Below are 27,355 nucleotides of genomic sequence, written 5' to 3'. Positions count from 1 at the left end.
TGATTGTTTGATTTTCCTTTCTCTATCCTTTTCCAAAATCATGGAAGCAACGCTACCTGAAAAGAGCGATTTTATGTATATATATTGTTTTATTGCTATTGTAATGATTTTGAGGATCAAGAGAAGATTGCGTTTCTTTCAAAAGCTAACAGTTTGTACTTTAATTCAATTTAGATGTTTGCAACCTACATTTAATTTGATATTCAGTTAGGTTCGAAGTGAAAATGTATGGCATTTCCGATTTTTTTGTCGAGTGTAGTTACAGAAAATGTGTGAAAAAATTGAAGTTGAGTTGAGGACAAAGCGAGTTTTAGGTCAAAATCCGTATAAATACCAATCCTTATCTGGAAGAACCGGCCACATTAGCCCCGTATAGAAATTGTATTCTTTAAAATTCAGTTTAATGGAACCTTCTTTATTCCTCAGCCGACGTTGGTAGATCACAAGATAAATTTCTGTCGTTCAATCGCAAATAATGCATCTATCGAATGTCTGCCAATGCTCTTTTAAAATGGGTGTTTTTCGAATGCGTTAGAAGAATAGTTTTCTTGTTCCAATTTATACAAAAAGTGGAAAAAGATATATTATTGTTACGGACATCCCAAATCCTGTTCATTCCAGCTAAATAATAAAATCCCTAAAGATGGAAAAACTAAAAGCACATTCGCAGCATGCAGCTGCCGGTCGAGGAAAACGAGTACCAGAAAAGCAGGTCAACGAATTCAAAATAAAACTATAAGATTAGGTATTGGTAATATGATGATAAAAATGTATATAAATAGAATATTTGTAGAAGGAAGAGGGTTAGTAGGAAAAGAATATTTAAGTTGAGCAGTAGAAAGCATTGCCAAAATAAATTGTGGATAATCCTACATTTAAGGAATATAATTGTAAACAAATGATCATACTGTTAAGGAATATAATTGTAAATAAAAGAACTTTGAAGTGTATTTCTCTTGAACAAAATATCCACGGTCTAGTGATACGGACTGTATCTTAGAAAAACGAATTTTATAACATTATTAAAAAATTTAACACTGTCGCCATATTGAGGGGCTAGCCTTACTCTTCAAACGTTATCTTATTTGTAATATATTGTTTTCATTGACAAATCATTCATATCTCAATGGTCGTCCAAAAGATAGATCAACTATAACTAGTCTCTTAGTTTTCACTTATCGTATCGATAGAAATCTAGATAAAGCCGTTGACAAAGTTAACTACAACTTATTGATTTTAAAATTGTTGTCTCTTATCAGTAAAGCAATTCTATTCCATATAAAGTAAAAAAATGTTTACTTAAATAAGTCTTGACAATTAAATGTAAGACACACTCGGAAATCTATATTAACCTCAATGTGATAGCTAGCCTCAGAAACCTGAACGTATATTTAAATGAAGTTTTATTTATAATGGTATGAGAATGTAAGATAGTTAAGATAGTTACGGTTCTCAACAAAACTAATGAACTTTTTCGACGAACATTCTATATTTTAAAAAAGTAAAATGAATTAATTATTTTGGTGGTCGAGTAAACATAAAGTTGTTTTATTTTTTATTTTATTTTTATCATGCCGTAAGTTATTTTATATGGAGATTGTGTTAAATGTATGCGTGTTTGTATAAATAAATATTTCAGAAATTTATTTCACTGCATTTAACATTAACTGCATTTTTTAAACAGTTTTACTAAAAAACTTGTATATAACATTACAAGGAATTGAATTTCTTGAGTATTCTCCTAAAAAGGCATTATGGGAAATGCAAATTTCTCATCGAAGTTTGCTTATTTGGTTTGCTGCATGGAACTTTCTTAATATAACTTATGTTCAATTCATTTCGATAAAATGCATAGATTGTTGTCTAAGCCCATAAAATCTTCTGTGCTAATAGGCGTGCAAGTTAAAGCACACATGCTTTACATTTAATGGCAGGGATTACCTTCATATTTTATGTTAATATTTTTGCTTTAGTTACAGCTCTATAAATACGGCATTAAATTAATATGCTTTTCTGGGGATTACATGCGTTAGAGTTCTGCATTATTGCAGCAATACTTCAATTCGCTGAGGTAATTTATATACATTTCATGAATTACTAATTGATATTGGATTGTAATAAAAACTTATAGCGCAAATTTACAATAGAAACATGACGTAAAAGTACTAATGTTGCTATATTCAAGGCACTATGAAAGCATTAGTGTTATTATTGCTAAATGCAATCTGAAATTTTAATTAAAATGTGTCATGTGTGTGGGTAAGGGATTTGTCCAATTACGCTTCCATGACCAACATATTCCTAATTGGATTGGGAGCAAGCAGTCAGTTATGGTTTAGACTGAAGGGACGGTCCTTCTGTTTTGATGTACGTAGATTACTTTAGTGCCGTAGGCGTCAAAGTGCGCGAATGTTGTGCAAAATGCTGACAACAAAAAACAAAATCCGCAAAATAATTGAGCGAAAATCCAAGTCAAGTAGGTAAGAATCGGGACTACAAAGCCAGCGTCAGTGCTGTACTTCGGTCATTGCACTAGTGACTGCTTTGCAGTGCATAATACTTATCGCTAGGCTGCGGTCACCACCTCACTACAGGGTACTCATGGGTAATTGTCCTAAGACGGAAAAAATGGTGAATTTTTCAAACTGACAGATACTTTTAGAACGACGAGTCCAGCAAGATTTCTAAAAAGTCAGAATGGGCTGTTGGGCCTTATGTATATGCAGTTGCGTATCTTTATATAAAAGTGGAGATTAATACATTTGATTGAGATGTTTTCAGCCTGAAGCTAAACCTTATTCGGATTAGAGCTCGGTTTTGGATATGTAGATGCAAGACTTAGCGATACATTAGCTCTTGAGTGTGCTAGAAACTGTGAGGCTTTTGGGCCCACAACTCTGGCGCTGGGGTAGCTCAGCGGCCCTGGAAACACAAGAAATTTATAATACACTTGGTCGGTTGTAAGAATTGAAGATTTATTCACTATCTCAAAATCGTACTTTCGCGAGCGAGCCATCGCTCTCAACATCGGTCACCCAATTCTCTAACTAAAACTAACTAATTTATTCTACCCTACCCTATTCTTAATCTATTCTTATTCTCTAACCTATTCTCCAGCTTACTCTCTAACTTAGTCCCTAACTTATTCTCTATCTTAAACTCTTTCCCCTCAGCAGAGACGGAGAAACCGTGAGGCCAAAACGAGGGACGACTTTGACTCCTCACAAAACTTACGATTTAACTTCTTATTCAATGTTTTCTGCTTGCCGTTTCAGGATGGTGCTCGATAATTGCTTGCTTCAACACCTTTACTAACTTAATGGATATGGAAGTAACCGTTCCAAAAGTGCTCTCTTAGTTCAATTAACCCCTCGTTAATTTAGTCTGACATAACTCTGATGTATCACTGATTAGGAACCGTCTTTGTAAGTTGACAGTAAGTGGATTTTTAATTTTGGTTAAGAAATCGTTGCAACTTTCATTAAAGAATAAACCAGCGTGCAGCAGTTTCGTAGTGATCTATACAATAAATAAGAAGTTCACATGCTTGTATGCTCTGAAACTACGAAGACGGAAATTCTGGCCACTCCAATATTTATTGCATCCGTTTGAGGTTAAGAATCTCGTTCTGTAAGGTAAAAGTAGTTATAACATTTGTGTCAAATGAGAAAATAAAAAAAAAAAAAATTAATCTTTTCTTATAAATTGATTCTCTATCTAATATTACGCTAATTACGTGATTTAAACATTGCCAAGTTATATCCCTTACATTGAGATTATTATCGGAAGTCTTTCATGTAATTTGTACAAAGCAAACTCAATCATTAAATGAGTTACACGATTTGTTTTTTGCGTGGGTCTTAAAAATCCTGTCTCTTCCCATCTGCTTTTGAAAATATTATGTGTTGATGAAATTAATTGAAGTTTGGGTTGCTCTCCCATTGTTCCAAGCTCAACCCATTTATTAAATTCGAATATGTTTTTCAAGATCTTCAAGAAGTATATTTACGCGGGTTCCTCCTATTTAATCATCACCGAAGGATGAGGGCTATATTCATTTTGTCCAAAGGTTTGCAACGCCCAGAAGCAAGCATCAGAGAGTCCACAAAGTATGTATATTCTTGATAAGCATTACATTCTAAATCGATTTAAGCATGCCCGTCTCTGTATTGTGTGTTGTAATCATTCTCCTGACCGTAAAAATGAAGCTATCGACTTCAAATTTGGCAGAAATATTGTAAGTTCTTACACGTAGGTTGGTGTTGAAAATGGGCCAAATGTATTGAACGACACGTCCGCAGCATCACATAAGCTCAGAACATCCCTGTTTTTCAAAAGGAATGTAACATTAGTCGTTTGCCCATTACTCATATACTACAGTAAATAAATGTACAAAAATTTGAACACATATTGTATGGCTACTGCTACAGCATTCGTCCGCAAAAATGAGGAAAAATGGCCACGCCTATCCAATATTATACTACATCAAAATTTAATTGTTTTTTCAATACCTTTATAACACGCAGAAACAAGCTTCATAAACTTCATAAATTATACAAATTCTTGGCTAGGTTCAAATTTTTAATACACCTAAACATTGTTCATCTGTCCATCTGGTTGTTTGCGCAACTTTGTAGTACCTGCGAAAATGAAGATTTTGCCTACATTTTGCAAAAGAATTTGGAATTGGCCTAAACTTTTCCAAGGAGACGCCTTCAACATTTACATTTCTATACGACAAAAAGTTTTATTTTGAAAATAGAAGAAATCAGCTGCACACACTCCATATTAAAGAGCATGTTCTTTTACTTTTTTTGTCGTTTTTAGGACAAGGGTGATGGGTATAAAATATGGAATGCTCTACCATCGAACTTACAAACGAGTGCCAGTGCTGATGGGCTTATTAATAGCATATCACAATGTAAATCATCGCTAAGCGATTTGATATTCCAGTGTTTTTCGTTCTCACATTTCAGTCATTATTTTCTGTATTTTTGCGTTCCTGAGCGTACATAATAATTTAGATTGCAATGAGCACATTATATGTAATCATTAATCTACATTGTTTGTTTTCAGCTATAACACATCCATACCTCATTTAGAAGGCTTCAGCCCTGTTTCGTAGCTGATAACTGAAAAAAATAAAATAAAAGTAAAATAAACTAAAGGTTTTGCTTTGACGCTAACTTAGATCTATCTTGCTTCACTGAGAAAATGCCTTCACATTGGCGTCATGAATTAATTAGGAGTTTGATCGATGTACTTGTATCACATTTAATACATTAAAACCGCTTTGCTGCACATTATAAAGAGTGTCGCAAAAAGACGTATACGAACTTTAATCTCTTACTCCTTTTTAATTTAATTTTACGTCTAATATTCGTGAGTAGGTTGATGATGAAAAGGACTATTATTTGAAAGATGATTGAGCACCTTCTTACTTTCATAGTGATGTGAGACCTGTGAGCGAAGAGGTGCCATCAAATAGCCGCCGCGCTATCCAGTCATCACGCCATCACGATCTAAGCCTGTCTGTCTACCTATCCGTCTAATGTCTGCCTACGTAAACTTGTGTTCAAACTACAGATCGAAATTTTTCCGATATTTTGATGAAATTCGGTGCAGTGACGTGTTTTGACCCAAGGACGAACGGTATTGAAAATGGTTCGGATTGTTTCAATTTTTCGACCACTCCCTATAAATTCTGAAAAGTAGTTACATAAAAAAAGTTGTAATTGTCAAAATTTATCGACCGAAATGGCTAAATAGTAAATCTGCTGCCAAAAAGTATTCAATGTTGCGCATAAGCTAATACGGCAAAGTTACGGACTGACTTGGCCTTAATTTTAAGCCTTTCTAGATATCGCTATGCTAGCATGTATTCAATGCTGCATAAAACACAGTATTAGCTACGTTTCCTTCCATCCAATATTTATCCAATTTATCTAATTAAATCATAATAATAGCAAATTTATTAAATTTAAATATATTTTATAAACAAACGCACAAAAACAAAAAGAAATTTCAAGGATAATTTTCAATTCACTTCAGAAAAGCGATTAAGTGACGAACATTTCAATTTAATACTGTACACGGGAGTGTGTATGGAAATCTATTTAATTCATACACTTTGGCGCTCTGATAATTAATTGATGCGGTGTCAAGTAATTCCACGTAAACACCTCCATTAATATTTATGAAATTTATTTTAAAACATTATTTATAGGAATTTTAATTTGTTATGCAAATGGAAACATTTATTTATATATTGCATTATTCTTTTTTTAAAACATTTTGCTCGAAACTTATTACAAATAACTATAACGCAGGAGGGGGCAGGAAACTAGGTTGCAGTTTAAAACGATCTCGTTGTTAGCTAGATATAGATTATTTTTAATTTTTGTTTTCTTTTTATTTTTTAAGTTACTTTATAAGGTATACTTATACCTTGCTGTTAGAAGATTAAGAGTGAGAGCAATGCTGTAAAAATAATGAAACATCGAGATTGAATGCATTGAAAGCTATGCAAAAAATGCTTGATGTTCTCTAAAAATGTAGTACCCTAAAAACCCAACTTATTGGACAAAACCCTCTTACGAAAATTAAAAGTACAAGATACAGATAACCTACGGATAACTCAACTCATCACCAAATTTATATATGTCTTTTTCTCTGCTTTATTTTGGGACTCTAAAGCGGTAAAACCAACTTCGTATTTAGCTTCCAACGCCAAGGTATGACTTTTAAATGTTACGTGATGAGAAGATAAGCGAACTGAAGGATCGCTTAGCTTGCTTCTAAGTTTAAATCAGTCATATAGTGAAGAAGAGGAATTTGAAATCAGAAAACCAGAATGGAACAATGAAGAGTCCCCCCACTCACAAACGCAAGAAGTCAGGCCAACCAACATTGCTCAAGCACGTTAATTACTCTTTTTGGCGAAAATTATAAGCAAATATATTAAGCGCTCTCCTAAGATAGTACTGCACCCAAAAAGTAAGACCACTTTAATTTTTGCTACGCCAAGCTTTTTTTGCAAGTAGTTTCAAGCAAACCTAGCGTAACAATCAAATGATATTCAGTAGAATTTGTAGTGTACAAAGCGAAGATAATCAGAGAAAAGGCTTGACGTGACTTTGATTTTTGTGCGACTTTTCCGGGGTTTTTTTGATCTTGGCTCAATTTTTCCACTTTATTCGCTTGATTGATCGGTTGTTTCTGAATCGTAGGCGTAAGCCTAAGTCTCATATCCCATAATAATGCGTTTTGTGATCAGTTTAAAGTTCTTTGCTCATTAAAATTACACACGGGATAAATCGGAAAAAATCGCGTTATTTAACCTGAATATTGGTCTTTCTCTTTGGACCCAGCATTATGTATATGTGTTTAAAATAAAATGCAAAATTTGCTGTGAAGTAAACTTTAAATAGCAATTTTAAGTACACATATTAATACCGCCGAGTTGGCTTTTACTTACGCTGATTATCAAAATTTTTGTCACGACTTTATTGAATGCCTAATCTACCGATCCAAACTGGTTTCACCAATTTCACAAAAGCAAAAATCCGTGCTTGTTATAAGCAAATTTTCACTTCTTTAGGTTTGTAATGTCTTGTCAAGAGTTCAACTCCCTTTTTTAAATTTTCAATCCATTGCCCATATGGATGGACGGAAATAATTTATGTTACTCAACATTGTTCGACTATTTCGGTATTACATTGTTTCATAATTATTCTCACGCGTAGTTTTTTGCACGACGTGCAAAATGAAAAGCTTAGTATAAAACCATAATCGATATGTTTATAATACTTTTTTTTTTTTTTCATTAGTAAACCTAAATACGCATAAAACCGCAAAATTACTTTAAAAATGATTTTCATAAATTACACAGAAATCATTACTGAAAATTTTCAATTAATTTCCAATTTTTATACATTAACAAACGCATAATGTCCCTATAAAGCTATAAAAACTATAAAGTTATATATAAATCTAAAAAAAAAACTACAACAAAAAAGTGGAAAAACAGACACAAAATTTAATATAAATAATTAAATAAAGCAAAAAGCTTATTAAATGTTTTTTTAAATTTTTTAGATAATAATAATGACTTTTGAATATTTTAAGCCTCTTTTAATGTCGTCATAGCACAAATTTAATATGAATTTACAGAGATAAAGAGAGAAATTTTATTCGCCAAATTTATCTGACATTGTTATACCCTAAATCGCTGCTGGTACTGGGGACGTTAAGTTTGTAGGGATTTGTGTAACACTCGGAAGCATTTAAGATAAGTCCATACTTTAATATCGATACAGTACTACTTTCTAAGTAGATCTATCCATCTGCCCTCCTATCTATTGTCTTTCTATGGGTTTTTTTATTCAACCTACGCGCCGCAATTTTCGGGATAATTTAATGAAATTTAGTGGAGTAGCATGACGAACCCTATATAAACTGGGTTGGATCGGTTCATGTTTACGACGCTTTATGTAGGCTTAGAAAAATTTGTAGTTTTCGAAAGTTCTTAGTAAAACAAACTATAGTTAGTAGTATTCCGAACTTTATGAAAAGTGTTTGGATCAAAAAAGTAAATGTTTGAAGCACCGTCTTATGACAAAAAGGTCTGACTTTCAATATTCTACGATCAAAAATTAATTTATAAAAGCAATTTGATATAAACAGTAGCTGTACACAATTTGGAGCGCATAAGTCTATTTTTTAGACTCCATCATATATATGAGAGTTTTCATGAATATTAAGCCTTCATATAGCACCAATGTCTAATGTTTAGTACTTTGTAATGAAAATTTGCAAAGAATAATAAGATCTTAAAAAACAATTTTGCTACATTTGAATCAAGTTAGTACTCATTTCGAACTGTCTCCCGCATAAATATTCTCGGGGGAAAAAAAAACTGCACATGGGAACAAGCTTATTATATTTTCTCACGAAAATATATGAAGATTTTTATAAGATGAAATGGTATTTAACGGCCGGTCTTGGCCGATTATAATGCTTTCACTTGTGTAAAATTGAAACGATATGACACTTACACTATTACATTTGTTTTTTCCTTTCGTTCCAATATGAGATACAATTCTACAATTCTACAACATTCACATGACAATAGAAAACCCGTATAATATTCATAAAAATCAATAGGAAATTTTTTTAGTTTTAGACCGAATCTTTTATTATCCACCTATAGCCTATTTACAATGTTTACAATGCAGCTTGTGGCATTTATATTTCCAAAGAAATCGCCTTCCGAATTCCGTTATGAAGATGGTAATTAATTAAGTAATTAATACAATGAATAATGAAATGTTCAAGAATAATAATTGTGGAATAGTGCCAACTATTTGTAAGGTTCTATTGCACATTCTCCATACGTCGTATATAAGCTTGCGTTAAGAATTGTCAAAATGATAGTTGGTATGCTTAAAGTATAACCACGAAAAGCAGAGAAAGGCGAAGAAACGAAAAGCTATGATATTTATGGTAATTATGAACGAAATTAACCGGCTTCATGGATTTTAGAACTGAACTTGATGGGATGGATAAAAAGAGTATCTGATATCATTTGGTGTTTATTTAAACAAAGAAGATCTGGGATCAACTTCACCATCCTAGCTAAAGTTACGAGTTTTTAAATGTTGGATTAACAGAGAGATGGACAAACAGATAGCTCTAGACCGATTTCGCTATGCATGTTAATCGGTTTACGACTTACATTTACCAACTATGGTGTTTATGAACAGTGAAAAGTCATCGCAGAACACGATACGTCCCGTCTTCTTAGCATCGAATCGAGCCCACATCTTTTCAATTAATACAATACACCTTCTCAAGATAATACCTCATAAATTTTATTAGCGCGAGATGAGTTCATTACCCGATTGGATCCATCGGTCAACTCATCTGTCAAATGGCCCTGCGAAATATTCGCATATCCTTTTAAATAAAAATTTACTACTTTTGTTATTATTTTGTTGCATTCTTGGACTTATTACCTCCCTTTGCAGTAAAGATTTAGATGTTGATAAATATTTGTATGAAGTTTCATATTAATACTTGCTACGTATTACAAGTTACTACTATGGCGTGGAAGTAATGGGAGCTCCCATTAATTTGCCATTTCATTCTATGTATGTCAACAGCACACCATAAGTGATAAGTTTAAGCATTCCCAATTTTTCCAATCATGAGTGATTCCACAACAGAAACAGGTAAGCAGATACGGTCAAGTTCAAGAAAGTGTAATGCCGACCAATAGTAAATTTAGTGTACGGAGGTTACGATGCACATTTCTCCGTGTTGCCAATGGAAAGTCAAATTTGATATAGCGTCATTGTAAGGTGGTGGAAATAATAAATACATATAACAAGAATTCGAATATTAAATCGAGATACTATATTTATTGAATATCAAACTTTTTGTTGTTAAAGCAAATGTAGCTCTAATTGAATGCAAAACAATTTCTCCCCATTTCTTCCTAAAAAATACTCGATTTCGTTTGCGAGATCCCTTGTATCCCCCATGCGTTAGTTGATAATGCCAAATATTTTATTTGATACGGATCATTATACATTTCTTTTATTCTCTTTTTATTTTATTATAAATGTGTCACAACGTATTTATTATTCAATCTTCCGTAAAAGTTATTTTGCGTATCGATTTCTTTAAATTGGAATTGGAATTGGAAATATGATTCAGGAAAGGGAGGAAAAAGAAAGAAACAGATGCGTATGTTGCGTATGCAACAACAACAACACAACTATTTTTTTTAATTTTGGCATAAATTTCTTTTTCCCTTAGTTTTTCGAAATATTATTAGACAAAGAAAGGCACTTGACGAAATAATATGCCTGTTTCAAAGTATAATAGCATATATAAATGTGGAGCTTTTCCTGACGTAATTAAAACACTCTTTTATCTACATGAGTTCATTGAAAAATATTTTAGCAGAAAAGTATGTAAATGTACTTGTTACATTCTGTAGATGTTTATTGAAGAACTTTTCCATTATTATGTACTCGAAAATAAAAAAAAATTCTGCAAAAGTCAAGGCCGACTTCTTAGACATTATATATTTATATATTTATTTATTTATTTATTTATTCTACTTATCCATGAAACTCAACTAAAAAAAAATTACAGTCGAGTTCAATTCTTATATTAATTAATATTAAAACTTAATGTAAGTATAATGACACAAATAAGAAGGAAAAAAATGGAGAAAAAAAAAGCATGTACGCAATTAGCATAGAGCCACACCCACAACCGGTACAGGACCAAATTGCAAATGAACACCTAAGCCATCGCAAACATGCATAAGCTTGGCAACCGATAATAATTAACAACAATTAATTTTCGCCCCATCGTGACATTTTAAGGTTAAGAGCTAGTTTAAGTACGACATAGGTAAACCACGTGTATTAGGCAATGTTGTTTTAATGGACTTTGAAAAGTCCAATAAAGAGAATAAGTGATAGACGTCATTTATATTCTTGCAAACAATTTTAAGCGGGTTAAACAGCTCATAATTATATTCACATTGACTTAAGCTTAACCAAGAGACTATTCTTAATTATAAGAGACTATACTTAATTTTAAGTATTGTCTCTGCAAGTTCCATATTCTTCTGTTCTAACTTCCGACGCAACTATTGTTCATTTACTTTCTATTGTATTAACCTTTTGCATTCAAGGATTGCGGAGTGGAGCTCTCAAACTCGAGGGCTCCACTATGAAGGTAATGCAAATAATTTTCAGCTCGTAACATGTAGACAAAAATAAATCGTAATAAATTCATTTATCTTTTTAATGAATTACAAGTAATACCTATTCAAGAACATTTACTTTATATACATTTCACTTAAAACAGGAAAGCGGATGCAAAATTCTAACAAAAAAACTGATATGAGGGCGACGTATTGTTTTTTAAGGAAATCACTGAATTGGCGGAAAAATATATTTGATTGGGGAATCGAAATGTGAATAGTAAACTCATACATATTGTACATTTCTTCAAGTTGGTCAAAGATAATATTTCAGCAAGACGTAGGAATATGTAAAATCTTGACGTAGTAATCGTTTCCATAAGAGCCTTTTTCTAAAAAATAACTTTATTTATTTATTTAATTATACATGTAATTCAGCTGCAGTAAGATAACAGCCAAACAAAACAGACTTCCAAAAAGAAACATTAGAATTAAGTTTATAAAATGAAGGAAATTGAAGAAACAACAAAAATCGAATTCATTATAAATAAACAACAACAAAAACAAGTAAAAACATTATAGTCAGGTTAAGCCGACTCTTTAATATTCTACATTGTCTACCGCAGTTCTTATTTTTGGCATTGAACACAAAAATTAAACCTTGGTGACGTATAAAGTCTTAGTGTTCATAGGAAACTTATATCGGAATGTATTGTCGAAACAAGCCTGTATAGTCCACCAACAGAAGCGTTAATTTTTATATGAACTTACTATTAAGGGCTCTTGCATTAAAAGTTAAAACTCTTTCCAAATAAATCCTCGTGAAATATTAAACTTTCTGCCTTAAAAAACAAAAATTTTCGTGAAAATCCTTATGTAGAATGGGATTCAAAAATGGACCTAGGTGGTCTAAATTTCGTAGAGTTTATTGTACATCAAATAACTATTAAGATTCAATTTTCATGGACACGCAACCGACGGACAGACAAACGGACGGACAGATAGGCTTCAGAAAATGAATCTTATATTAGGATTTTGCAGATCATTCCGGGCGACCAGAAAAGCTCGTAACTATGTTTATATGGACTAAGTTTTATGAAAACAAAGTTTCTAGAATAACGGTCACGAACATTGAAGTTAATCTCTTTACTAGGAATGAAACACTAACTAACAATGAAACACCCGGGATAAAGCTACGTTGCTGCAGCGAAAGTAATACTAAAAGAGGCAATTTCTATTTTCATAAGGCAGCAATGAGACTAACGGATCGCATTTCAAATTCCTAAGGGTGTGAATCAAGAATTGCTTTTGAAATAATTCTATTGAATCAACGTAACACCTAGCGGAAGAAGGCCACTGAAGCAGAGACCGAGGCATATTCTAGCATTGGTGTCACCAAGCCCACGCCAAACAAACCGTTTACATATACCAAGAAAGTATAATTTTATTATTTTGTGGTGAAAGTTGGTCAAAAGTTACTTGGACCAGCTTACTGTACGAAGTTTCAACTACATATGTTCTTTTCTTGGACCTCCTGCTCACATAAGGATTGTCTTCAAAAGTAAGGCACAGGTATAAATGATTCGGCTACAGTCATCTATAATATTTCAACTTGTTTTTCTTTAACATTAAATTCTTCAGAACTTTTGTGTTTGTGTTTTTATCGCACTTCTTAAAGAATCAGCAGAACTAGTGCAATTCTTTGAAGAATTGTTTCAATTCCCTACAGCTGTGTAAACAGTACCATGTTTTTGCTTGACGGATAAAATCGACTATGCCAATAGTAAACAAAAAACATGTGTTATTATAAAAGAAAAGGCGAAGAATAATTGGAAATTTATTGATAATATTAAAAAAAATATGGAAAGAGAACAATAAATTGGCAGAGAGAAGCCTTTAAAACAAGTAAAAACTCTATAGCGGTGTATGGCCTATCAGTAAATACAGTACATCACTTCGTTTGTTACAGTTATACATATACAGACGTTTCAAAAAAGGCGTGCCATGGGACGAGGTCGAAAAAGTGGTCCAATTCAGAAACATATCGTTGTATCAAAATTCATCAGAAAATTTTCTCATCTATTGCGATCTGTAGGTTGAACGCAAGAAAACAAGACGGACGGACGGAAAGACATGCTTAGAAGAGAAAGTTCTGAATCGAGCAGTATAGTAAAAGATGAGCTTATCGCAAGTCCTTGTGGATGTTGCATACATCCGCACAATGTTAATGTAGGCTTGTACCACAAACGGTGTAGGCTAGAAAAAAAACCAAGCAAGAAAATTATATTCGGTCGTGACCGAATTCTTTATCCCCTTTACTTATCATCGTTATCGCAACAAAGATAAAAAAAAGTAAAAGAACTAAATTTTTATGTTCTGTAATGTGGAATGGACGAACTGCCGCCTTTTTTTTTCTATTTTAAAATCAATTTCACCTATTTTTTTTTATGAGCAACAAGCCGACTTTTTAGCCTTCTTGCGAAACAGAGATGTTTTCAGATTAGGTGGTGCTATGAACGTTTCGTTCGAGCGATTTGATGCATTTTCAATACCAACCTGCGTTCAAGAGCTTCCAATGCTGCTGCCAAGTTTGAAGTCGCTAACTTCATTTTGCCAGGAGAATGTTTACAGCACACATTACGAACACGGACAGATGGAGAGGCGGCCATGCTCAAATTGATTAATTGGTGATTTGATGATCAAGAATATACACACTTTGTGGGTTCTGTGATGCTTCCTCCTGGGTGTTGCAAACGTTTTGACAAAGTTCATATATCACTCATCCTTAGGTGATGCGTACAGGAACTATGAACATTTACGTCAGTATTATATCTAGTAAAGTTAATTCTTATGAGCTTATATTTAATTTGCCTTTTTGAGAGGGAGATTTCTACGAAATATTGATTCCAAATTTCGGACCTTATCGACATTTTGCACACATATTTAATTAGGATGACAAACCACGGTTAAGATACAATATAACTTTTTCTTGTTTTACATCAACGCTGCTTTATGGATTCAAAATATGTTACGTACGTATTTCATAATATTGAAAACTGTTGTTAATATTTTACATTAAATTTTGCTTTCGATTTGAAGGCATAGCACAGAAAAATGTCAATTTCTCTTCATCAAAATCAATTAAATTTAGCAATTAAGACATTACGAATTATTCAGAACAGGAAATTTTACTCAAATGAACTCTTGATAAACTCATATTATTTTTCATACCAGAGTAAAACTTTAATCAAATTTCTGTGGGTTTGCCATGGCGTTGTGCAAGTGCGTTAGTTGTTCGTTTATTTTTTGTTGGCTAGAGTGATTAGTAAAAATTTTATTCATAAAATATTCTGTTAAGGAATTATGATCAACTTTTAGAAATATAATAAAAAGCGTCTTTTTATGTTTCTCAGCTTGCAGATTAAAGAAACATTTACGTTAACAATAAAGTTAAGTTGTACTTGTTTATAATTAATAACAACAAAAACCCTTTAAAGATTAATTTTATTAAAACACGAAGGCTTGAAAAGAAACTAAAACATATAAAGACACTATAATACTAACGCTTAAATATCGTATAATTCTTCGATTAATGCAGCTATTCGTATTAGGATTTTTCAAAAGAAGGCATTACGTGGGAAATAGTCGAAGCGCTCCGAATCCCAATCATTTTCAATATCGTTCGTTCTTGGACCAAAAGACTTCACTGTGCCAAATTTCATCAAAATATCTCGAAAATTCCACCGTGTAGGTCGAAAATAAAAAAACATGGCGGTTAAGGCCATAAATCAATCCAAAAATAATAAAAGTGGGGTCACTTGAAATCCTTCTGGATATTATATACGCCCGCACAAACTTAACATGTTCTTGTACCACAAATATTAAAATCGATATTAGTAACAAAAACAATAGTATTGTATACAAAAAAAAGAAGAAAAACTAAAATAATGTTCTCATACTTTGTTCTTTTCTGTTCTTCACGTTAAGCGAGATCGAAAGTCATTTTACAAGCGCTGCATAAGAATGTAATCTATAGCTTATCTTTCTTTTATTCCTTTTTTTTCCAGTTATTTCAAAAAGTTCAGTTTACTAATTTTTATCACAGATGAAGACTTGAAGAACAAAGTCAGCTTACCACTTCTCAAATTATAATAAGAAACCAATGACCGAAAAAAGATCTCACGTGTTTTCATCAAACCCTCAGTCGAAGCTGCAGAAAAAAATAGCGAATATAATCAAAACTTTATTTGCATCATAGGAGTTACAAGGAATGATAAGCATTGGGTTTCGCGGAGTATCACACTATATATGTATGATATGTAAGTAAATGCGAATTTTTTTATCTTTTAAAAAGCGTTATTTTGCCTCTAAAAAAACCAACAAAAAAAGTAAAAAACTACCGAACTAGCAATCACGGTGAAATTAGATTCTAAAAAAACAAGTGAGAGCATCGGGCAAAGCCGAATAATGCGCCTAACGCAAATATTCATCCGTTTTGACAATAAAACACCAAAATGTACATATTATTTCATGCAAAGACATACTTTTCACGAAAGCCCGCATTTTTAAGGAATTCCTGTATGCGGCTGTATCCGAAAAATATACTTACTTGCTCCAAATTCGGTAAGGTTGATTTCTCTGTTAATTTACTGAAATTAATTAACTTTCACCATAAAATATTGAAAATTAGACTTTTTACCATATAAAGATTAAGTTTTCGTAGAAACGATTATAGGAGAAAGGAGTTGAAAAGAAAAGTCCCCGGCCGAACTAAATATTTCATACCAAAACAGTACATCCAAATATTATTACAGGGCGACTTTTGTCGAGAAATTTTAAAAATTGAAGTGGTCGAAAATGTGGATCTATCCGAACCATTTCCAATAGCGTTCGTTCCTGGGCAATGCAGATGAAATTTGATCAAAATATCTTAAAAATTGCGACCTGTAGACTAGACATGGGCAGAGATCCGACCGACAGACGGGCTTATATAAAGGTATATTATTAGGTGGGTCTATCTTAAGAGCTTTTGTGTATAACATTCCTCCTCACAAACGTAGTAGATATAGGAAAAGGAAAGGTTTGCCTTTTTTATATAGAACATATATCCGTCTGTCACAATTAATATGAAATTGCAATGCGACTATTGCCCACGTTCGCTCCTGTCCGCAGCACTGTATATGTGAAATGTCATAACATAATGCATCTATTCGACTGTTAGTGTCCTATTCTACATCCACGTCGGGTTTAATCAAAAGCGCAGTGAATGACGTAAAAAAAAATTTGCTTGATAAAATTTTTCTATCTGTTGACAACGTCTGGTCTAGTGTAGTCACGTTTCATGTAAGTATAAAAAAATAGAAAATTAAATATTAGGTTTTGCTGTAGTGGATATATTCTATTTATTCTATTTATTTATTTATTCCACTTATACAAGGAACTCGACTAAAAACGTTGACAGTCGAGTTCAATTGACTCTTAAAGTAAATCGTAAATTAATTAATATTAAAATTTTCAATAAAACAAATAAGAAAGAAAAAAAGAAAAAAGCAGTTTAAGTACGACATAGGTAAATTACGCGCATTAAGCAATTTTTCTTTAATGGACTTTAAAGAGTCCGATAATGAGAATAAGTGATAGACGTCATTTAGGTTCTTGCAAATAACTCTGAGCATATTAAACAGCTCATAATTATATTTACATTGACTAAGCGTAATCAAGGTGAAGTGCCTAGAGAAGCGGTTAGGGACATTAAAGCTTATTTCACCAAGTAATGCAGGCGAGTCAATAGCACCATTTACTACTTTAATTACGAAGAAAACGCCAAGAACAAATCTACGTTTCTCAAGAGACGGTGAGGACAACAGCCTATTTTCATAGGCTGCAAGCGGGGCAATCGGGTCCCAAACCAAATTCCTAAGGGCAAACAGTAAGAATTGCTTTTGAACAGATTTAGTTAAATCTACATAGCACCTATATGAAGGAGACCACAACTGAGGCATACTCGAGTATGGGTCTAACCAAACACATGTACAGCCTTTTCGTAATGTAGGGACCATCAAGCTCTTTGGACCACTTCTTTATAAAACCAAGCGCGGACCTAGCTTTGCTTATCGAAAGCTCAATATGAAAGTCAAATAGAACGCCTAAATCTGTAATCGAATCGACGTCCTCCAACTTATGCGAATCTATGAAATACTGAGTAATGAATGACTTTCTTCTTGAGAACAAAAGCTTCTTACATTTAGTCAGATTTAGTTTCAGAAGATTCACAGAGCACCATGCAATAAAATTATCCAAGTCACCTTGAAGCTGATGTGATTGCGATTCAACAGAGAAGGAAGAAAACAGTTTCACATCATCAGCATACATTAAGATTTGGCTGGAATTAATCACCGATGGGAGATCATTAATGTATAAACTGAATAAAATGCGACCTAAGTGACTTCCTTGAGGTACGCCAGATATAACGGGGAATTCATCCGACGTGATGAAGTTAAACAGAAGGATCTATTGTGCAGATAAGAGCTTATCCATTTCACTAAATAGAAATGGGAAGCCAGAGGCTTGGAGTTTAAAGATAAGTAAGTTATGGTTAATCAAATCAAACGCTTTATCAGTGTAAATAACATCTGTGCGAGAGCCGCTAAAAAAAGCCTTAAAAACATGACAAGTAAACTCTAGCAAATTGGTGACCGTAGATCGCCTTTTCCGAAAGCCATGCTGGTGTGGAGAAATATACGAATTAATGGCAAATGCCAAATGCTGAGTCCCAATTAGCTCGAACAACTTAGGCAAGACACTCTACTTGGCTATGCCTCTGTATTTCTCAACAAATTGTCTACTTCCACTTTTGTGGATAGGAATAAGGAAACTACTCTTCCAACATGAAGGGAAAACACCTAAATTCAAGGACAGGTTAAATTCTTTGAGATCACACCACATAACTCGACAGCGCAAGATTTAAGTACACATGATGGAATTTCATCAGGTCCAGACCCACAATTTTATTTTAGAGAGCTCAAGTCTTTAAAAACATCATCTTCAGCAATGACCACATTAGGAATTGAAACCAAGTTAGTTATAGGATATGGGTAGTTTGCGGATAAATTGGAATTAGCAGTCGAAAAGTTTCGAGGGAAGCACTCAGCGAACAGATTTGAGATTTGAAAATCATCCGAGGAATCAGATCCATTAAAAGAAACATGCGAGGGATATGTGGAAATTTTTCTTTTAGAGTTAACAAATTTAAAGAAGAATTTAGGATTAGCAAACAGAGAGGATTTAATGAACTGAAGGTATCTGCAGTAAGTATGATGGTTGAGGGAGTTAAATCTATGCCTTGCCACGGCGTAAGCGAAATAGTCAAGAGCAGAGCCGTTTTTCGAATATTTTTTGAAAAGCGTGTTTTTTCTATTCTTGTGATATTTAGTTGTCTTATTAAACCACGGGGGACACCTGCTTCGAGGTCGACAATGCTTGATCGGAACAGATGCAGCAATAGCTAGATTTAATGTATTGTAGAACGATGACAATAAGCTTTCAATACTTCCGGTTGAGAAATCAGGCCTCATATGTGAGAGACGATGTTTTAGCAATACAATATTAATTTTATGAAAATCATAACATTTAGTTAAAAAAGTTTGATTTGACACATTAAGGCAGTTCAACGAATCATCATTCTTATGATGAAACGAAATGCACATTGATGGACGATCAGGATCCTTAGCTAAACTAAAAGGTGGACAACGATGTACACTAATCTCAGGGAAATTGGCACAGCAGAGATCAAGCAGTCTACCATTACAATTAGGGATACTGAATATTGAACTAAATTATGATCAAACAATTCATTAAAGAACATAACATCCCTATTAGATGTTGAAGTAGGAATCAAACAGCCAGAATTATCAATGTTACACCAAGTGACTTGTGGCAAATTGCAGTCTTCCAACTATCAAATCGGTGGGTTTCGACTGCTTGGCCACTTCACAAATGAGGGTAGCCTGTTTCTTGTAAATGGAGATATCAGAATTTGGGGCAATATAGGAGCAGGCTATAAATAGTTGTTTATTAGGCATTTTCACTGGAATGGCGATAAATTCAACGTCAGGAGTGGTAGGAAATTCAATTGATTTGGACGGAAATGACGAAGATATGGCAATGAATACACCACCACCAATGCGATCCAATCGACCAAAGTGCATCTTTTGAAAAGCGTGTCACTGTTACAACGTCCGGTATATCATTCATTGAGAAGACATAAGAGTTAATTAGGTTTTCAAACTTGCCTTGTCACCACAGCGCAATTCGTAGCAATACTTATGACAACAGCGATAATTGTTGAGCATTAATTTATAAATCAAAAAAAATGAAAAACTTTATTACGAGGTGCGGAGCTAAACAAAGGGTTATTAAATACGGGCCGTAGAGTTTTTCGAAATAAATTGATTGGAACCGCGATTTGTTTTTTAGGCCTCCACATCCTGGACTACACATAGTCTCACAGTGACCGAGAAACCGGTTTTTATTCAATCTTATCTTCACCTAGGTTAATTAAATGTTGAAGTACATATCAAGTACGATTTCTGTATTGATATTCCCCTGGCGGCGGAAAGCGCGTAAAGGATGTGAACCTACTATCCACTACTATCTTTGGAACGTGACACTATTACGCAAGCACTATTAACTAGTGGTTATTTCATATAAGCAATATTACCTCGTTGTATGCTACCGACGTATTTTTTTTTTACAAAACTGGGACGAAAGAACGTCTAAAACTCTACCGTGATCGGGAAATGGGTATTTTTTTCCTTTAAGATAAAGGACGACGTTGTAAAACGCAAAAGCCGTATTTGCCTACATATCTATTGAGTTGATGATTCTAGAATTCTTAATGTGTCGATATCTTGATGTGTGAAGTTCACGAAACGCACGGAATTTATCGGACATAATACTTTTAAGATAAAAAAAAAACAAGCAAGAAAAATGTATTTGGCTTTAACTTTCATATGCGATATTCCATAATATTAAGAAGGCGTGGCGTGTTCGATTTTTTTTGCATTTTTATTAAGATTATCCATACAATATATTACGTATGAAAATCATCCTATTTGTTGTAATTCATATGCAACCAGCAAAAAGCCAATGTTTTTTGCTTTTGGGTTTATATTGTATTGTATTGTGTTGTGTGAATCAACTTCGATGCCAACATATCTGCGACCAGAAGTATGCTTACCTCAGGCAGGCGTAGTGATGGATAGAAGGAGAGACGGATCGACAGATATGACTACATTGGTTTATATTTTGATGCTGATTCAAAATACGTAAAAACGTTTTAGCAAAATGAATACACCCTCAGCGATAGGTGGTTGATAAATAACCAAAGTCTCTTATGCAAATGGCGTTTCGTCAAAAGTCTCTCAGCTTATCAATCTGAATTCTAATAATTTTTCTCAATTATTTTGATAATCTGGCAATATTTTATTGCCGTCAGGCAAGGCTTTTTCTCAATTGAAGGATGGGAACCTATTCATTTTATCAAAACGTTTACAATCTCCTAAAGGTAACTTTACAGCATATGTCTTCTTGATGAGCACCAAAGTTTAAACATTTATTTCTATCTGCCCGTTCGTATGATATCTGTGGTAAATATTCTCCGTAACCCAAAAAAGAAGAAAATGAGCCAAATGGAATACAACACAATTCGATAATATAACGGAAAATAAAAACACTACTGTTTTCAAAACTACGTTTAAGTTGAATGCTGTTTTGAATTCTTTGAAAAGCAAAAGTTTTACAAGATTTTCTAAATGTTTTTATTCAATGTGGCTGCTATAACCTTAAAATTATGCATGCACGCATGAACATATAATCAATTAATTTAATAATTACCTTTTTGTTAAGGTGGTAGCTAAGGTTCCGTTACGATAACAACATCTGACCGTATATTTTAATTTGTGTCTTTGTTTCATTAAAGTCAATTTCATCGAATCAGTTTGTTTGTTTTTTTTTAAGTAAAATTTCAGTCTCTCATTTTAATGCGCTCTTTGGTGTTTACTGATGTGCAATATTTGTTTATAGATTTACTCCTGTCTTATGTCTTATTACTTACATATACACATTGCATGTATACATACATATAACGTTAAGCACTGGTTTTGTCATAACGAATCGAATTATTAACACAAAATGATAATACACTGCTTACCTTTACCGATCGCCTACCAACTGTCGACAGGGTCCTGTTCTCACGCATTATGTTTTACTATTAAACAGTTAAAGTTATAACGGACACTGATGGCAGGTGGTATTAACACAGCCATTTACTTTATTCTTGTCAGGTTCACAATAGCACTAGAGATAGCGATAGTAGTAGTAGTAGTAGTGGTAGTTGGTCGATATTCTATTACTTATTATCCTAGATATCCACTGATAGGCATGTTTGTTGTGGTTTACTATTGCTGAAGATGTTGTTGCTATCGGTTTTAATGTACTTTTCGCCACTTTGTTTATTGGTTTTATCACTTTTGTCACTGCATTGCAGGTAAATAAACACAAATGTCACTTCAATAAATGGAACCATGTGAACGTTAATAGGAACGATGAAACACTTCTCAATCAATCAATACATACGCGTGTGGATTGCCCTGCATCATTTGCATGAAAGTCCATTCAGTTTAATTCTAGTTATTCTAGATGAATGAAACTCATAATATAACACTTTCGTATACATTTGATATAATTGAAACTGAAAGACTTAAAAAAAATTCTTTAAAGCACTTGCATATTAAATATCAAATAATTATTTTTTTATATCTGTCAAGCTTCTTCTTCCTTAGTAACTGCTCATACTTTTTGCTTCCTAGTAGTATCAAAGGATGCTTTGAAGATGTATAGTCATGTTTAACATAACACAGAAAACCGCAAATTCTTTGAAAACGCATTGGTAAGACTTAAGTTGCATTTGCAGTGCGAAGCCGAAAGTATTTCTCCACTAAATTAAAGCAATTCTTAAATTAGCTGCTAGCTTAAAGAAGACGTGAGAACGTGGTAATTACATTAGGAACTGCGGACACCCACACATAGAAGCTAATAATGCATGTATTAATAAGTAAAAAATAACCTTTTTTTTACAAAGTTCGTCTTCATTCATTAAAGTAGTCTCCTTCAAGAGTGATGCAATCAGCCTACAGTTTTTATAACATATCGTTCGTTTTCTTTTTACAGAATATTTTCATTCAAGGCTTTCAAAATACGCCTCAATGTCTACAGTGATTTCAATATTTGATCAAAATCTTTCTTCCTGGAGCATTCTTCTGAGATAATTGTCGCAGGTAGTCACTAGTAAATATACTAAAAATGTGACGAACGGAATAGCAAAACGAAAATCAATTAATACAATTTTGCCATTATGGCACGCGATCTTGTGGCGCGATTCATTTACTGCAACGGTGAGTAAAAAAGCTATGCACTTGGAAAACATCTTTTTCATGCTCACATTTTTATGAAGAACTTTGAATAGAGTGCCTAGTGAGCAGTGAAGTTTTACAATCCTACTTTCCTTTTACCAATAATGATTTGCAAGCTGTCGTAATCGTTTTGAGCTTTCAATCACCATTTCCGCATCATCGGTATCAAATCGTCTCCTTTAAAATGAGCAAACCTTCCACAATTTGCAGTTTACGACGAAGAACACTAACTTACGCTAAGTTTGGAGAACTTTTTTTATCATCAAAAATAATCACGTCAAAACCAAAAAAATCAATGGGATGTTGTTGTTTATTGTTAATCGGGAATAACGACACAACGAACAACAAGGCAACCCCGATTTTTCACTTAATAATGCTTAGCTTTACATTCTACTCATTTCTATTCACTTCTATCCACAAACTCCTGTTTCATTCTCCACATATTTTTTGCAAGGTTGCAATTAAACTTGAAATTAAAATTATTATTAATCACTTCACGTGAATTGCATATTTTTTCAACATTTGCAAAATAAGAAAAGCAGAGTCCTTTAAATCAGTTGTTACTTACATGAAACAATTAGTGAAATGATATAAAATTTCGTAAAGGATGGTTTGAAGTGAACTTTTAAAATCTAACTGTCAATACCGAGAATCATTAAACGATACTTCACCAACGTATGATACGTAGGATAGCTTTTTATTAAGCAAGATCACATTAGGAGTACTGGCCAATTTTGGATTAATATATGCGGAGGTCAAACAAATGAGAATGAGAGAGAGAGAGAGAGAGAGAGAGAGAAGGAGACTTCAGCTGATTGTAGAGAATCATAAAATGCACGTGCAGTTCTCATTAATAAGAATGCAATAAGTGTATTACTTTATTTACAAACACATGCATTCAAATCCTACGCATATAGTTTGTATTCTTATGTTCATAAATTTATTTTTTTTAATTATTTGACTAGCCTAACCCGGTTTTTCTTTTCATTTCTTTTAGGGTGGCAGTTGCTTTTAAGCTTTTGTTTCGGTGGGCGTTTCCAACTATGAGATAAAAGTAAAGTTCACTACCTTTTTTCAGCAAAATTCAAACTTATTCTTAGAATTTAATTACCTCTGTTACATAAAGACGAACCATTTTAATCAAATCTTTTGTTAGTTTTTTCAAAGGTAATCATCACATTCTTTTTCGTACTTAGTTGTCATATGCGACCAACTTTTCATAGCTTGTTACCAATAGAATTTCGTAATGCTTCATCATAGATTCATACTAAAAAGTCGATTCTTTAAATATTTCACAGTTAATCCGTTCGATATCCAAGTATAAGATTTCCTTTGTGTCCAATCTTATGAAAATTTTTTTTTCTCAATTTTTTTGCCGTATCTCGAAATTTTCAAAGTGGTGGAAACCAACGAACCATTTGCTCGCTGGGGTCTTTCATGAAACTTCTCTATCATAAACGCACAAATTTTCCACAAATCTGAGAAGCGTTAACGTAGTGCTCGAAGTGATAATGAATTTTAATTGAATGATTTTGATTGCTATTGCTTTGTCCACTATTTCGATGATCACACAATATTAAGAGTAAGAACATTATTGTCGGGCAACGATGACCATTACATACCCTACAACACTTCGCCTAGCACAGTTATTCACTGCTTTTGATAATAAAACACCAAAAAGTACAAATTATTTTCATACAATGCCACAATTTTTATTTTTATGATAGCCCGCATATTGAAAGATTAAAATTTCTGTGATTTTCGTGGTAGCGCTTATACCTGTTGGAATCCAAAAAACTAAAACTATGTGATCCAAATTCCTTATCGTTAACTTTTGGCTCAGTCACTATTATGAGTTACTTTTCATAATAGAATATTAAAAATCAAGCCTTTCTCAGAAGCGCTTACCACTCATGAGATATCTGATATCCAAACCCAAGTGGCTTCATTTAGTTAGTTTTTATATTAAATTACTATCGTGAAGCAAGTTTAATTGCAAAAAATTAACAATTAGGACTTTTTGAAATATAAGTGTTTCCGTTTCATGAGAATCCTCCTACGTGGTGGCATCCAAAAAATAGACTTACATAGTCCAAATTCATAGTAAGGCTGATTTCTTTGCTAATTTACTATTATGAGCCAATTTGCACAATCAAATATTTTAAATTAGTGTTTCTTGCCTCATAAAGATTCTATTTTCGTAGCATCGGTGTTATGAGAGAAAAAATTTGCCCCACCGGTATAAGGTTTTCGCAACAATTTAGAATGCCGCAATACTTTGCCATTTTTGTCGAGATGTTTAATATGTCTTAAAGGACGCTGAAATCTATTAGAAAAACCTAATTTAACTACTATGTTCAGGATTTATCTCCGCCAAAAAAGTTTGAATCGAATGCGCGAAATTTGAAGCGTCACTTCACACACACATCGCACACATCGCATATATTCATGATAAGCGTCAAATTTCGAATCCATTTAAGCATACCCCGTCTCATCGTCTGTATAATTCCTATTGCAAACATTCTCCTGATGGCAGCAGCAAAGCTACCGGTTTCAAATTTAGCAACAGGAGTTAGTACTGACAATGGGGCAAGTCGATCTAAGGATACGTCGACAGTCAGACAGCATAAACTGAGAATACCTGTACTAGGACTAATTACTCAACAACTACAATAGGCACGCGATAAAAATTTTCACAAAAACTAAAAGAGTAGCAATAAAAAGAAAAAGTAACCATTCGAAAGCAATTATGCTGATAAGTATGTTTGACACTAAACCTGCCATGCGAGGTCAAATGACCGTACTTAAAATTTCGTTTAAAATTTCTCGCATAAAACGTTATTGTATCATCATGTGTCTTATTGACTTTTCCTAAAATATACATGCAACTTATTTTTCAATATTAACAAGTTTTTTCAATGTGTATTTTCCGAAAACAAATTACATCATGTCTAGTCTACCATGAGTGGTCATTTGACCGCTTGAAAAATTTATGTTATTTACGACTATATTCTTCGATAATCGCGTTCTTAAAATTGTTTTACGAGTCTGCAATGTAATTGTAGACAATCTACAATCTAATCGATGTGTCCCACATTCGTGGAATATCAATTTATTAGACAAAATAAATAATATCGACGAGGATTGTTCGGAAGATGATCAAGAAGTTTACCATATTGATGATAATACTGCAGAAAATTATTGTGACTTATTTGACAGCGATACGGGCGAAGAGAATATTTTGAATATACGAAGAGAACAAAAAAAAAAGAGATTTATAGTTAGTTCCGAAAGTGAAAACGAGGAAGAGATTGAAACTGCTATGGACGGAACTGTTTGGAAAAAAATAAAAGAAGGGTCTAACAATGGAAGAACATCGATTTATAATATTTTCAAGGAAATATTAGGACCGACAGAATACACTAAACGAAATATTGTGAATGGCAGAGCATTTTCAGCATTTTCTTTGATTACCGATCATAAAATGATTGAACATCGAGTGTTGAAAACGAAATGGAATTTATCTATTACAAAATGATATGCATTTATTGGACTTCTATAAGCACGCGGCGCATATGAGACTAAAAATATTAATTTGTCATATTTATGGAACAAGAAATGAGGTCCGTCGTTTTTCTCGACAACTATGAGTCGAAATGGCTTCGCAGAAATCATGAGATTTATTCGATTTGACAACAAAAATCAACGAAGCCGACGCTTACAAAACGATAAGTTCGCATTAATTTCTGAAGTTTGGTATAAATTTATCAAAAACAGTCAAAACTGTTATACACCAGGAGCATATCTTGCTATATATGAACAATTGTTTCCTACAAAAGCACTTTGTAGATTTATTCGATACAAGCCCAACAAACCGGACAAATTTGGCATAAAATTCGGGTTAGCTTCCGATGTAAATAGTAAATATATAGTAAACGGCTTTCCATATTTGGGAAAAGATGAAGGAAGAGAATCATCAATCCCACTTGGAGAGTTTGTAACTTTGAAATTGGCAGAACCATATACGGTCCATGGGAGAAATATAACAGTTGACAATTTTTTTACAAGCGCGTCACTAGCGAGTAAACTTCTAGCAAAAAGAACTACGCTTGTTGGAACTATCCGGAGAAATAAAAGAGAGCTATCAAAATTAGCGAGA

At 33.3% G+C, this 27,355-nt stretch overlaps 2 long non-coding RNA genes across 2 annotated transcripts; both read left to right on the top strand.

Moving 5' to 3' along the window:
* The first annotated feature begins 1,710 nt into the window (after window positions 1–1,710).
* LOC119641592 lies at window positions 1,711–4,093 on the top strand. The gene is made up of 3 exons (XR_005247861.1): window positions 1,711–2,071; window positions 3,276–3,425; window positions 3,488–4,093. It is a non-coding gene; the product is annotated as an uncharacterized LOC119641592 (long non-coding RNA).
* Window positions 4,094–15,037: 10,944 nt separating this feature from the next.
* On the top strand, window positions 15,038–24,875 carry LOC119641591. Its single transcript, XR_005247860.1, has 3 exons — window positions 15,038–16,044; window positions 22,955–23,178; window positions 23,238–24,875. It is a non-coding gene; the product is annotated as an uncharacterized LOC119641591 (long non-coding RNA).
* Window positions 24,876–27,355: the final 2,480 nt, after the last annotated feature.

The sequence above is a fragment of the Glossina fuscipes genome, unplaced genomic scaffold (genome assembly GCF_014805625.2).
Source record: "Glossina fuscipes isolate IAEA_lab_2018 unplaced genomic scaffold, Yale_Gfus_2 155, whole genome shotgun sequence".
Taxonomy (NCBI): domain Eukaryota; kingdom Metazoa; phylum Arthropoda; class Insecta; order Diptera; family Glossinidae; genus Glossina; species Glossina fuscipes.
The sequence above is the reverse complement of the archived record's forward strand: the minus strand, read 5'-3'. Positions and strand labels throughout refer to the sequence as shown.